This window comes from Anomaloglossus baeobatrachus, chromosome 3 (genome assembly GCF_048569485.1).
Source record: "Anomaloglossus baeobatrachus isolate aAnoBae1 chromosome 3, aAnoBae1.hap1, whole genome shotgun sequence".
NCBI classification, from domain to species: Eukaryota; Metazoa; Chordata; class Amphibia; order Anura; family Aromobatidae; genus Anomaloglossus; species Anomaloglossus baeobatrachus.
In genome coordinates, this window is record NC_134355.1 from 473,681,345 (window position 1) to 473,694,937 (window position 13,593).

Consider the following 13,593-nt stretch of genomic DNA (forward strand, 5'->3'; position numbering starts at 1 on the left):
TATACACATACAGTTAATAAACATTGCCATAACACTTACCAGTGCCCACGATGCGTCCTGCACTCTGTCTCCCGCCGCTTTTCCATCGGTAATCGCTGCGTCCTCCCGATAACCAGCAGTGATGACAGGACCTATCGTGACGTCAAAATAGCCATGTGACCAGTCACGTGTCTATTATCTCATTGGCTCAAGACTGGTCACATGGATAGACGTCATGTCCTGTCCTAGGTCCTGCCAGTGCAGCTCTCCAGTACGCGGTGATCGTTTGTGTATCTCCGTGTACCGGCGACATGCTCTGGCACATGGACGACTTCCCGTTCCTGCATGTGGACGCTCTTTACAGAGTCAGCCCACATGCAAGGACTGGCTGTCACAGCCGGTGAATAGCGGCACCGGGAATCACGTGATCAGAGCACTGTTGCTATGGCAACCCGGCTGTGAGCGGTGAAGTCACCGCTAACAGCCGGCAGCCTGTGGTCACTCTCACTGAGTGATTTCTGCACGGGGCAGCAGCGTCTTCCTCCCATGCAGCGCTATCTGATGTAGCAGAGCTGCATGGGTTGAAGGAGAAAGAAGACAGAAGACCATGGATCGTGGAGGGGTGAGAGGGAGTAATAAACATGGAGTCTCTAATGTGTCTGTGTATTTATTTCTATTAAAGTATTTTTTCTCTGTGTGGTGTCTTTTTTTTAACCCTTTATTGGAGATTCTTAATGGCCGGGTAAAACGTGCCTGACATTAAGAATCTCTGGCTTAATACTATCTAGTAAAACAAAGCTAGTATTAACTCACTATTACCCAGCAAGCCACCATCACCAGGGCAGCTGGAAGAGTTGGATACAACACCAGATGATGGTGCTTCTATGAAAGCGCCATTTTCTGGGGCGGCTGCGGACTGCAATTCGCAGCAGAGGCACCCAGAAACCTCGGGCTAACCTGTGCTGCGGATTCCAATCCCCAGCTGCCTAGTTGTATCCGGCTGGACACAAAAATGGGGTGACGCCCACGTCGTTTTTTTTTTTATTATTTCATGAAATTCATGAAATAATTAAAAAAAGGGCTTCCCTTTATTTTTAGTTCCCAGCCGGGTACAAATAGGCAGCTAAGGGTTGGAGGCAGCCTGTACCTGACTGCTGTACCTGGCTAGCATACAAAAATATGGCAAAGCTCACGTCATTTTTGTTTTTTTTAGTTTTTTGGGAAAAAAAAAAATGCTTCCCTGGATTTTCCATTGACAGTGAAGGTAACACCAAGCAGTGGGGGTTAGCAGCCAGTAGCTGCTTGGATTACCCTTATCTAGCAATACAAAAAATGGAGCAGAAGCCTATATATTTTTTTTTATTATTTATTTAAATAACTAAAATAAAAATGGGCTTTCCTGTATTTTGATTGCCTGACATGACAGTGCTGTAAAAATAAATCATTAAAAAAAATGACGTAGCACCCCGCGGTATTTTTGATTCTCAGCGCAGTTAAAGCAGACAGCTACGGGTTGCCACCCCCATCTGCCTGGCGTTACCTTGGCTGGCAATCAAAATACAGGGAAGTCCATTAATTTTTTTATTTAAAAAATAGTTAAAAAAAAAAAAATGACATGGGGTCCCCCCATTTTTGATAGCCAGCTAGGGTAAAGCAGACGGCTGTAGCCTGAAAACCACAGCTGGCAGCTTTACCGTGGTTGGGGATCCAATGTGGAGGTCACCCCTGGCTCTTTTTTTTATAATTATTTTATAAATAATAATAATTACAAAAAAGTAGGGTCCCCCCAAATTGGATCACCAGCCAAGGTAAAGCGGACAGCTGTGGTCTGGTATTCTCAGGGTGGGAAGGTCCATAGTTATTGGCACTTCAGAGCCTAAAAATAGCAGGGCGCAGGCGCCCCAGAAGTGGCGCATCCACTAGATGCGCCAATCCTGGCGCTTCACCCCAGCTAATCCCATGCCCTGGTGTAGTGGCAAAGGGGTTAATAAATGGGGTTGATACTAGCTGTAAGGTCACCTGACATCAAGCCCAGCAGTGTTGTGAATGTTAGTTATGTTTTGGCTGCTGGGAAGCTCCCTCTGGTGGCCAGGAATGGTTTAGACTTGGACCAGGTGTGTTGTGCAGTGGGTGTTTCCTTTGCTAACTCTCTGCTTATTTAAGTCCTGGTCTGATTGCAGGCTGTTGCCGGATGTCAGTTGTTCTTGGTATCTCCAGCCTGCTTAATCCTGCTTTACACCACATCTACTCCAGATAAGTGCTTGCTCTTTATTTATTGTCTGGCTCTTTTGCTTTTCTGGGTTTGTCATTTGTTGTGGTTGGTTTCAGTTTATTTCTTTCCAGGGATTTTCCCCCTCAGTGGATTGTTGAGGAACTCCCTGCAGTTCTGTGTGGAGTATAGCTCCTTTGGGTCCATGTGTTTCTGGCTTGTTGAATTTGTTATAATTCTTGTTTTCTGTTCATTGGTATGACAAGGGCACCTGGTATAGGACGGAATTCAGATCGAGCGATCTGAGGGTCTTTTTGTACTATCAGGAAGTTGGTATTTTGCAGGGTTTTTCTCTGGCCACCATCGGTCCCTTTCCTGTCCTTTCCTATTTTAGTCAGCGGGGGCCTCACCTTTTGCTAATCCTGTCATCTACCTGTGTATTGTGTTTTTCCTATATCACCGCAGTCTTTGAATGTGGGGGGCTTGCTATTCTTGTCTATTTTCTGAGGCAGAGAGTTATTCATCTTTCCTACCTTTAGGATATTTAGTTTTCCGGCTGGGTTCGCGGTGCACAGGATGTTAGTTCACCCCTCGGCTACTTCTAGTTGTGATGGTTAGTAAGGGGATGGCGGCCAGATTAGTTGTCAATGCTCTTGTCACCTTTTGCCAATGATTTGTGGTGGTCTTCCATGGTTCCGGATCATAACAGTAACATGTTGTTCGTTTGCATGGTATTCCCGAAAACATTGTTTCTGACAGAGGAGTGCATTTTATATCCAGGTTATGGAGGATTTTTTGCTCCAAATTGGGTGTTCAGCTGTCTTTCTCCTCGGCGTTTCATCCTCAGACCAACGGTCAGACTGAAAGCCCTAACCAGACCCTGGAGACCTATTTACGGTGTTTTGTTTCTGCGGATCAGGATGACTGGGTTTCATTTTTGCCTTTGGCTGAATTTCCCCTTAACAATAGAGCTAGCTCTACCACATTGGTGTCCCCCTTTTTCTGCAATTTTGGGTATCACCCTAGGTTCCTCTCAGGGCAGCTTGAGGCGTCTGACTGTCCGGGGGTGGATTCGGTGGTCAATAGAATGCAGCAGATTTGGGGGCAGGTAGTGGATAAATAGTATCAGTCCCAAGAAACTGCCCAAAAGTTTGCCAACTGGCGTCGGACTGTTGGTCCCCGGTTTCAAGTAGGGGACATGGTGTCGTTGTCCTCTAAAAATATTCCTATGAGAGTTCCATCTCCTAAATTTAAGCCCAGATTTATTGGACCTTATAAGATTTCGGAGATTATTAACCCTGTATCTTTACGTTTGACTCAGCCTGCGTCATTTAAGATTCACAATGTCTTCCATAAGTCCTTGTTGAAGAAACATGTGGAGCCAGCAGTTCCTGCAGCAGCGCCTCCTGACCCTGTTTTGGTACAATGGGATCTGGAGTATGAGGTTGAAAAAATTCTGGATTCCCGTCGCAGTAGGCGTCAGCTTCAGTACCTTGTGAAATGGAAGGGTTATGGGCAGGAGGATAACTCTTGGGTTGTGGCTTCTGACATTCATGCGGACAGGTTGGTTCGCGCCTTCCATCATGCTCATCCCGAGCGACCCGGTGGCGTGGGTGAGGGTTCGGTGACCCCTCCTCAAGGGGGGGTTAGTGTTGTGAATGTTAGTTATGTTTTGGCTGCTGGGAGGCTCCCTCTGGTAGCCAGGAATGGTTTGGACTTGGACCAGGTGTGTTGTGCAGTGGGTGTTTCCTTTGCTAACTCTCTGCTTATTTAAGTCCTGGTCTGATTGCAGGCTGTTGCCGGATGTCAGTTGTTCTTGGTCTCCAGCCTGCTTAATCCTGCTTTACACCACATCTACTGCAGATAAGTGCTTGCTCTTTATTTATTGTCTGGTTCTTTTGCTTTTCTGGGTTTGTCATTTGTTGTGATTGGTTTCAGTTTATTTCCTTCCAGGGATTTTCCCCCTCAGTGGATTGTTGAGGAACTCCCTGCAGTTCTGTGTGGAGTATAGCTCCTTTGGGTCCATGTGTTTGTGGTTTGTTGAATTTGTTATAATTCTTGTTTTCTGTTCATTGGTATGACAAGGGCACCTGGTATAGGACGGAGTTCAGATCGAGCGATCTGAGGGCCTTTTTGTACTATCAGGAAGTTGGTATTTTGCAGGGTTTTTCTCTGGCCACCATCAGTCCCTTTCCTGTCCTTTCCTATTTTAGTCAGCGGGGGCCTCACCTTTTGCTAATCCTGTCATCTACCTGTGTATTGTGTTTTTCCTATATCACCGCAGTCTTTGAATGTGGGGGGCTTGCTATTCTTGTCTATTTTCTGAGGCAGAGAGTTATTCATCTTTCCTACCTTTAGGATATTTAGTTTTCCGGCTGGGTTCGCGGTGCACAGGATGTTAGTTCACCCCTCGGCTACTTCTAGTTGTGATGGTTAGTAAGGGGATGGCGGCCAGATTAGTTGTCAATGCTCTTGTCACCTTTTGCCAATGATTTGTGGTGGTCTTCCATGGTTCCGGATCATAACAGTAACATGTTGTTCGTTTGCATGGTATTCCCGAAAACATTGTTTCTGACAGAGGAGTGCATTTTATATCCAGGTTATGGAGGATTTTTTGCTCCAAATTGGGTGTTCAGCTGTCTTTCTCCTCGGCGTTTCATCCTCAGACCAATGGTCAGACTGAAAGCCCTAACCAGACCCTGGAGACCTATTTACGGTGTTTTGTTTCTGCGGATCAGGATGACTGGGTTTCATTTTTGCCTTTGGCTGAATTTGCCCTTAACAATAGAGCTAGCTCTACCACATTGGTGTCCCCCTTTTTCTGCAATTTTGGGTATCACCCTAGGTTCCTCTCAGGGCAGCTTGATGCGTCTGACTGTCCGGGGGTGGATTCGGTGGTCAATAGAATGCAGCAGATTTGGGGGCAGGTAGTGGATAAATAGTATCAGTCCCAAGAAACTGCCCAAAAGTTTGCCAACTGGCGTCGGACTGTTGGTCCCCGGTTTCAAGTAGGGGACATGGTGTCGTTGTCCTCTAAAAATATTCCTATGAGAGTTCCATCTCCTAAATTTAAGCCCAGATTTATTGGACCTTATAAGATTTCGGAGTTTATTAACCCTGTATCTTTACGTTTGACTAAGCCTGCGTCATTTAAGATTCACAATGTCTTCCATAAGTCCTTGTTGAAGAAACATGTGGAGCCAGCAGTTCCTGCAGCAGCGCCTCCTGACCCTGTTTTGGTACAATGGGATCTGGAGTATGAGGTTGAAAAAATTCTGGGTTCCCGTCGCAGTAGGCGTCAGCTTCAGTACCTTGTGAAATGGAAGGGTTATGGGCAGGAGGATAACTCTTGGGTTGTGGCTTCTGACATTCATGCGGACAGGTTGGTTCGCGCCTTCCATCATGCTCATCCCGAGCGACCCGGTGGCGTGGGTGAGGGTTCGGTGACCCCTCCTCAAGGGGGGGTAGTGTTGTGAATGTTAGTTATGTTTTGGCTGCTGGGAGGCTCCCTCTGGTAGCCAGGAATGGTTTGGACTTGGACCAGGTGTGTTGTGCAGTGGGTGTTTCCTTTGCTAACTCTCTGCTTATTTAAGTCCTGGTCTGATTGCAGGCTGTTGCCGGATGTCAGTTGTTCTTGGTCTCCAGCCTGCTTAATCCTGCTTTACACCACATCTACTGCAGATAAGTGCTTGCTCTTTATTTATTGTCTGGTTCTTTTGCTTTTCTGGGTTTGTCATTTGTTGTGGTTGGTTTCAGTTTATTTCCTTCCAGGGATTTTCCCCCTCAGTGGATTGTTGAGGAACTCCCTGCAGTTCTGTGTGGAGTATAGCTCCTTTGGGTCCATGTGTTTGTGGTTTGTTGAATTTGTTATAATTCTTGTTTTCTGTTCATTGGTATGACAAGGGCACCTGGTATAGGACGGAGTTCAGATCGAGCGATCTGAGGGCCTTTTTGTACTATCAGGAAGTTGGTATTTTGCAGGGTTTTTCTCTGGCCACCATCAGTCCCTTTCCTGTCCTTTCCTATTTTAGTCAGCGGGGGCCTCACCTTTTGCTAATCCTGTCATCTACCTGTGTATTGTGTTTTTCCTATATCACCGCAGTCTTTGAATGTGGGGGGCTTGCTATTCTTGTCTATTTTCTGAGGCAGAGAGTTATTCATCTTTCCTACCTTTAGGATAGTTAGTTCTCCGGCTGGGTTCGCGGTGCACAGGATGTTAGTTCACCCCTCGGCTACTTCTAGTTGTGATGGTTAGTAAGGGGATGGCGGCCAGATTAGTTGCCAATGCTCTTGTCACCTTTTGCCAATGATTTGTGGTGGTCTTCCATGGTTCCGGATCATAACACAGCAATTTGTGATGTTATGGCGTCTATCAGATACCCGACATCGCAAACTGTCAGTACTAAGAAAACAAACAGACAAAAAAAATGTATTTCAAAAAGCACTCCCCAAAACATTCCCTCTTTCACCAATTTATTGTAAGGAAAAAAAAATAAGGGGGTCCGACGACGAATTTGGACCGTCTAGAATATAGGGGGGACACGCTCAGGGAACATATCCCCCATTTTCTAGGAGTGCAGACCCTCCATGTCAGGAGTGTGGGTGCAATGAATCTGCACCCACTCTTCCCGGGTCCACAGCAGCAGAGTCCATGTCGTAACTGTTGCTACCATAGCTGCAATGCCCTGCTCATGAGGTAAGGGCATGATTAATCAGGAGAACTATTCTACATTTCCAAATATTGGTATTTGCTGATATTATTGCTATTACACCTACTATATATTGGGGATAGGATCTTGGAGATGGAATACCCCTTTAAGTCCAGTTATCCAGCTGAATGAATACTAAACAGAGCTCGCTATTTAGATGTGTTTTCTTGTGGCGTATAACGGACTCTCATGTTTGGTAATCGTTCAGCAGGGTAACTATAAAATCAAATACCTCCATTTGGAAATGTAATATAGCTCTCCTGATTAACTATGTTCCTTACCTCATGAGCAGGGCATTGCAGAAGCTTACAGATGCATGGTTACCACCACTCACTGTATCTGAGCACAGGAAGCTGAGCTGACAGCCGCTCTGTGCATGCGGCAGCGTCTATTGTGAAGGAGGGGGCCGCGGGGGATCAACGCTGCACAGATACCGTGGGACACCGTGGAACACCGGTGGGGCTATAGGGGGTGACCTGGCAGGGCCTGGGGAGGAGTTTTCTGTCGCATGTGTCATGGCACATGCAACAGAAATCAGAGGAGTAGGGTGAATGCGGCCGGCGCGCTGCTGTGCATGCGTGTGGCCATCTTGGATTTCCGGGAGGGGGTCAGGGGGGCACTTTGGCGACACTCGGGGACCAGATGGGACCGGGGAGGAGATTTATCTCCCATCTGACATGTTTGTTTATGCCAGATGGGAGATAAATAATTTTTTACCGGCGCTGTAATTTACTGTAACGTGATCATCGGTATACGGTGTATATCAGTGATCACGTGAGCGGGGACGGGAAAAATCGGTCTGAATCATGATCTCCAGGGTCTCAGCTACCCCCTAAAACCCTGTAGATTTTCTGACGCTGGGGGGCGCTATTCACTTATTTCTGCCTGCTGTTTATAAATGGCAGATCAGAATACGGCTACATTCACACGACCGATACTTTTTTGCGGTCCGCAAAAAACGGTCCGTTTTTTTCACCTGTGCATCCGTGTGGCATCCGTTTCCGTTCCGTATACGGTCCGTATGTCATCTGTTTGTCATCTGTGTGCTTTCCGTTTTTTTTGCGTACTGCAAAAAAACTGAAGGAGGGAAAATACATAAATTTACCCAGGATCCATAGCTTCAACCTACATGAGGCGGTCACATGTTCACTCCAGTGCCATTTTCTACTGCTTTTCACAGCGTAGAACGCTCCTGTGAATTTCCTGTGCTTGTACACTTCATATCAGTCTTTTCTGTCATTATAATGGCAGAAAGACACATAATGTCCCACTCTCCTGCATTTTGTAATTTTGCACCCTTTAGTGCCTTTCATGTGGAATTAAGGTGCTTAGCCTTGTATTTAGGCTAAAAAATAAATAAATTTAAAAAAAAAATGACGTAGGGTTCCCCCTATTTTTGATAGCCAGCTAGGGTAAAGCAGACGGCTGCAGCCTGCAGACCACAGCTGGCAGCTTCACCTTGGCTGGTAATCCAAAACTGAGGGCACCCCACACTGTTATTTTAAATTAAATAAATAATTAAAAAAAAAACACGTGGGGGTCCCCCCAAAATTGGATCACTAGCCAAGGTAAAGTGGACAGCTGGGGTCTGATATTCTCAGACTAGGGACGTCCATGGTTATTGGACTCTCCCCAGCCTAAAAATAGCAGGCCACACCCGGCCCAGAAGTGGCACATCCATTAGATGCGCCAATCCTGGTGCTTCGCCCCAGCTCATCCCGTGCCCTGGTGCGGTGGCAAACGGGGTAATATATGGGGTTAATACCAGATGTGTAATGTCACCTGGCATCAAGCTCTGGGGTTCGTGAGGTCAGGCGTCTATCAGATACCTGACATCACAAAACCCAGTCAGTAATAAAAAAAATAGACGACAAACACATTTTTATTTGAAAAAACACTCCCCAACACATTCCCTCTTTCACCAATTTATTAGAAAGAAAAACAAATCCAGGTCTGCTGTAATCCAAGAGGTTCCCATGACGATCCATACCATAGTCACTGTCCCAGTCAATGAAGAACAGAATGTTTCCCATTGGCTGGGAGAGCAATGCAGTGACCTGAGCTAACATCAATAGGTCAGCCCAGGTCACTGCAGGGCATGACGAGTGCTGCTGTCAGGAGCGAGGTACATTACCTGCGGTGACGATCTCCTGCACTGCTGATAGCAGAGCTGTCACTGACTTCAATGACCGCCGCCTTCACAGTCAAGTATCGCGGGAGCCTGTGATGTCACCGCTAGTCACAGTCTCGGGTTGGCAGCGAGAGGAGGAGATGTGACAAGCGGCGACCATGGAGGACAGTGACAGCGCTGAGGTCGGGAAGGCAGGACTTCATCACCGCAGGTGAGAACGAACAGGATAATGTGTGCGGAGTGCGATGTGGGTGGAGCCAAGCGGGGTAATGTTTGTGGAGTGCGAGGTGGGTGGAGCCAAGCGAGGTAATGTGTGCAGAGTGCGAGGTGGGTGGAGCCAAGCAAGGCACTGTGTGCAGAGTGCGAGGTGGGTGGAGCCAAGCAGGGTAATGTGTGCGGAGTGCGAGGTGGGTGGAGCCAAGCGGGGTAATGTGTGCGGAGTGCGAGGTTGGTGGAACCTAGCGAGGTAATGTGTGCGGAGAGCGAGGTGGGTGGAGCCAAGTGGGGTAATGTGTGGGGAGTGCGAGGTGGGTGGAACCTAGTGGGGTAATGTGTGCGGAGTGCGAGGTGGGTGGAGCCAAGCGGGGTAATGTGTGCGGAGTGTGAGGTGGGTGGAGCCAAGCAGGGTAATGTGAGCGGAGTGCGAGGTGGGTGGAGCCGAGCGGGGCCATGTGTGCAGAATGTGAGGTGGGTGGAGCCTAGCGGGGCCATGTGTGCAGGCGGCGGAGTGCGAAGTGGGTGGAGCCTAGCGGGGCCATGTGGCCCTGAGGACGTCAGTGCCGGGGACTGCATGGGTGGGAACAGGTGAGTGTGAGTGTGTGTGTGTGTACATGTCGAGTGCAGGAGGGGGCAGAGCCGAGCGGGGAAGTGTCGGCTCCCTGACACGTAACCAGGGTAAATATTGGGTTACTAACCAAAGCGCTTTGCTTGGATACCCGATATTTACATTAATTACCAGCTTACCGCAGGCTGCCAGTGCTGGCTCCCTGCACACTGTAGCTGTAAAAAGCCCTGCTTTTAGTGATCGAACCGTTCTGGAACGTAACTCGAATTGTCGAGCTTTTAGCAAAAAGCTCGAGTTCGATCTCGAGCACCCCCAAAATCACTCGAACATGAAATTGGCGAACCTCGAACATCGCTCATCACATCAGGGTGTATCAAAACGGGTGCCAATAAGAAGCAATTCTTAAGACAGTTGAAAGTATATAAAGCACCCTGAGTCCACGTCGAGAAGTCCATACCCTTCTTAGTCATGTCAGTAAGCATTCTTGCTATAGCAAGAGAAATTCTTAATAAACCTTAGGTAATAATTACCAAAACCTAAAAAAGTTGCAAGGCTTTGAGGTTCTTGGGAGGGTCAAATTTCAAAATAGCCTACAATTTAGTGGTATCCATCTGAAATCCTGCAGCTGAGACAATGTAACCCAAAAATGGAAGTTCTTGAATGGCAAGCACACATTTTTCTAGCTTAGTGTACAATTTATTCATTCTTAGAATTTGTAATACTTGTCTGACATGTTCCAAATGAGACCCAAAATCCCGTGAATATATGAGAATGTCACCAAGGTAAACAATTACAAATTTCCCTTACAAATGAGAAAACTCATCATTAACAAAATGCTGGAATACTGAAGGCACATTGGTTAAACCAAATGGCATCACCAGATTTTCGAAGTGCCCCTCCAATGTATTAAATGCTGTTTTTTACTCATCCCCCTGTCAGATTATAGAACCCAACTAAGGTCTAGTTTAGAGAACCATTTAGCACTGGCAATCTGATTAAATAGGTCAGGAATAAGTGGATGGGCATACGGCTCATGAACCGTTATCTGCTTGAGCTCACAAAAGTTCAGGCCTGGCTATAGTCCACTTTCTTTCTTTTAATAAAGAAGAAACCAGCAGCCACCTGAGATGAGGATGACCTGATGTGCCTTTTAACCAAACTCTCAGTTACATACTCCTTAAGAGATAATCTCTCAGGGCCCTACAAATTATACAGTCTGCACTTGTGTCATAAGGTTTATGTGGCGGTAACTCTTGACAACCCTTCTCAGAAAACAAATCACCAAAATCTGAGAGACAATGTGGAGTCTAGAGGTAACCACCAAAATACAGGTTCCTAGACAGTGTTCTTTACAATACGTGCTCCTTTTCATTATTGTTGTCTTGGGTTTTGCAGTCAACAATAGGGTTATGTAATGGAAACCAGGGGAACCTTAATATAATTTGTACAGTAAAGGCTACTTTACACACTGCGGTATCGGTCCCGATATCGCTAGTGTGGGTACCCGCCCCCATCTGTTGCGCGACACGGGCATATCGCTGCCCGTGCCGCACAACATCGCCCAGAGCCGTCACACATACTTACCTGTCCGGCGACGTCGCTGTGACGGGCGAACCGCCTCCTCTCTAAGGGGGCGGTCCATGCGGCGTCACAGCGACGTCACTGAACCGCCGCCCAATCGCAGCGGAGGGGCGGAGATGAGCGGGACGTAACATCCCGCCCACCTCCTTCCTTCCGCATAGCGGCCGGGAGGCAGGTAGGGAGAGCTTCCTCGCTCCTGCGGCGTCACACGCAGCGATGTGTGCTGCCGCAGGAACGAGGAACAACCTCGTTACTGCTGAAGTAACGATAATTGGGAATGGACCCCCGTGTCGCCGATTAGCGATTTTTCACTGTTTTGCAACGATGCAAAATCGCTAATCGATGTCACACGCAACGGCATCGCTAATGCGGCCGGATGTGCGTCACGAATTCCGTGACCCCAACGACTCCGCATTAGCGATGTCGTAGCGTGTAAAGCCCGCTTTAGGCTCTAAAGTACATTATAAGTTATGAGCTCTGAATGGAATACCCTTATAGAGTTCAAACCCCTGTATACACTCAACAAAACCCCCCTGAGTAAGAGGTGACGAGTCAATGGCAAAAATCAGTACCAGATTAGATATCGCTTTCACCTCTAACCCAGAAGAATGAGCAAAATGTTCATCAATAATGTTTGCCCAAGAACCACTATCTAGAAAGACTGTAACAGGGACATCTAGACTCTCAAAATTTAACCCTTGTGGGTAATAAACATTGAAGCACCATAGTGGAGGAAATACGTAGACCCAGGTTGGAATTCCCCAAACCGATCTGGATCTAAAGGTTTTCCGGCTGTCTTGGGCATAGAGGCTCATGTACTGACAAAAGGTCCCTATTTACCACAGATAAAATAACCTCCTCCCCTTTTAGGAGTAGAGGAGTTTCTCCTCATTGTGGACGTCCCTCCAAGCTGCATGGGCTCGGATGAGTTCTCCAGAGGTAAGGTTGGTACAGTAGTCCTCTCTCAGAGAGTCTTGGTTTTATGAGACATGAGACCTGTGATGAAAATGGCAATCAATATGTATTACTAGAGACATGACACACTGAAGAGAAGGAGGAGTTTCATACATTACCAACACCTACTTAACCCTCTTGAATACTCCCTGGAAAACTGGCTTTTGAGCATTGGGTCATTGCAATAAGGGTCCATGGACGAGTGCCGGAATTCACTGCAATGGTCCTCTGCAGGCCAATTCCCCTGTTACAGTGTATGGATTTTAGACTCAGCTAAAAATAATTTGTCCTAATCATCATAGATATGCCTGAGTACAGAGAAATCCTGTCCACTGACAAAAGAATCGATGACTTAGGAGACAAAGAAACAGCCCATGCTTTTGGGTCCCCACTCAAAAGCGAGATCACAATTCCCACCTGCTATGCCTCACTATCAGAGGAGTGGGGACATAAATGGAAGTACAACATACATGCTTTTCAAAGAGGAACAAACCGGCCATGCTCCCCCGAAAATCTTTGCGAGTGGGGCAATTTGATGGAGCAAGCAGAACAGATTGCACGTGTGTTCACACTGCGCTTTATTCTGTACTGACCCCTTTAATTCAACCACCTGGAGAGACAAGATCTGTATTTGTCTCAATAGTGCAGCAACTGGGGCCATGCTGGAATGTGTCACGATGGCTATGGAATAGCGAAGAAATGGGTTTCCTAAGCTGTCTTTCAAGATAGGGACACTACACTATCCCTAAACTCAGGGTTACTCCTAACAGTGGAGAGGCCTGAGTTCCTTCCTCGGCCTGCTTCTGTCCAGTTATGATCTAATTCTCCCTCCTCCTCCCCCCAGGGAGAGATGGGACATGATTGTGTTGAAACCACAGATAAAGACAAAACCAAAACTCTGTCACACAGCATGCACACACAGGATAAGACAATAGAGATGAGCGAACCTCTGAAGGCTCGAGTTCGGTTCGGTTCGTCGAACGGAGGCCCCGTTCAACGAACGTTCGACGAACCATTCGACGAACCACTCGAACCCCATTGAAAACAATGGGAGGCAAACACAAACACATAAAAACACATTATACATGTACACATACAGTTAATAAACATTGCCATAACACTTACAGGTCCCCGCAACGCCTCCTGCACTCTGTCTCCCGCCGCTTTTCCTTCCGATAATCGCTGCATCCTCCTGGTAACCAGCACTGATGATAGGACCTATCGTGACGTCAAAATAGCATGTGAC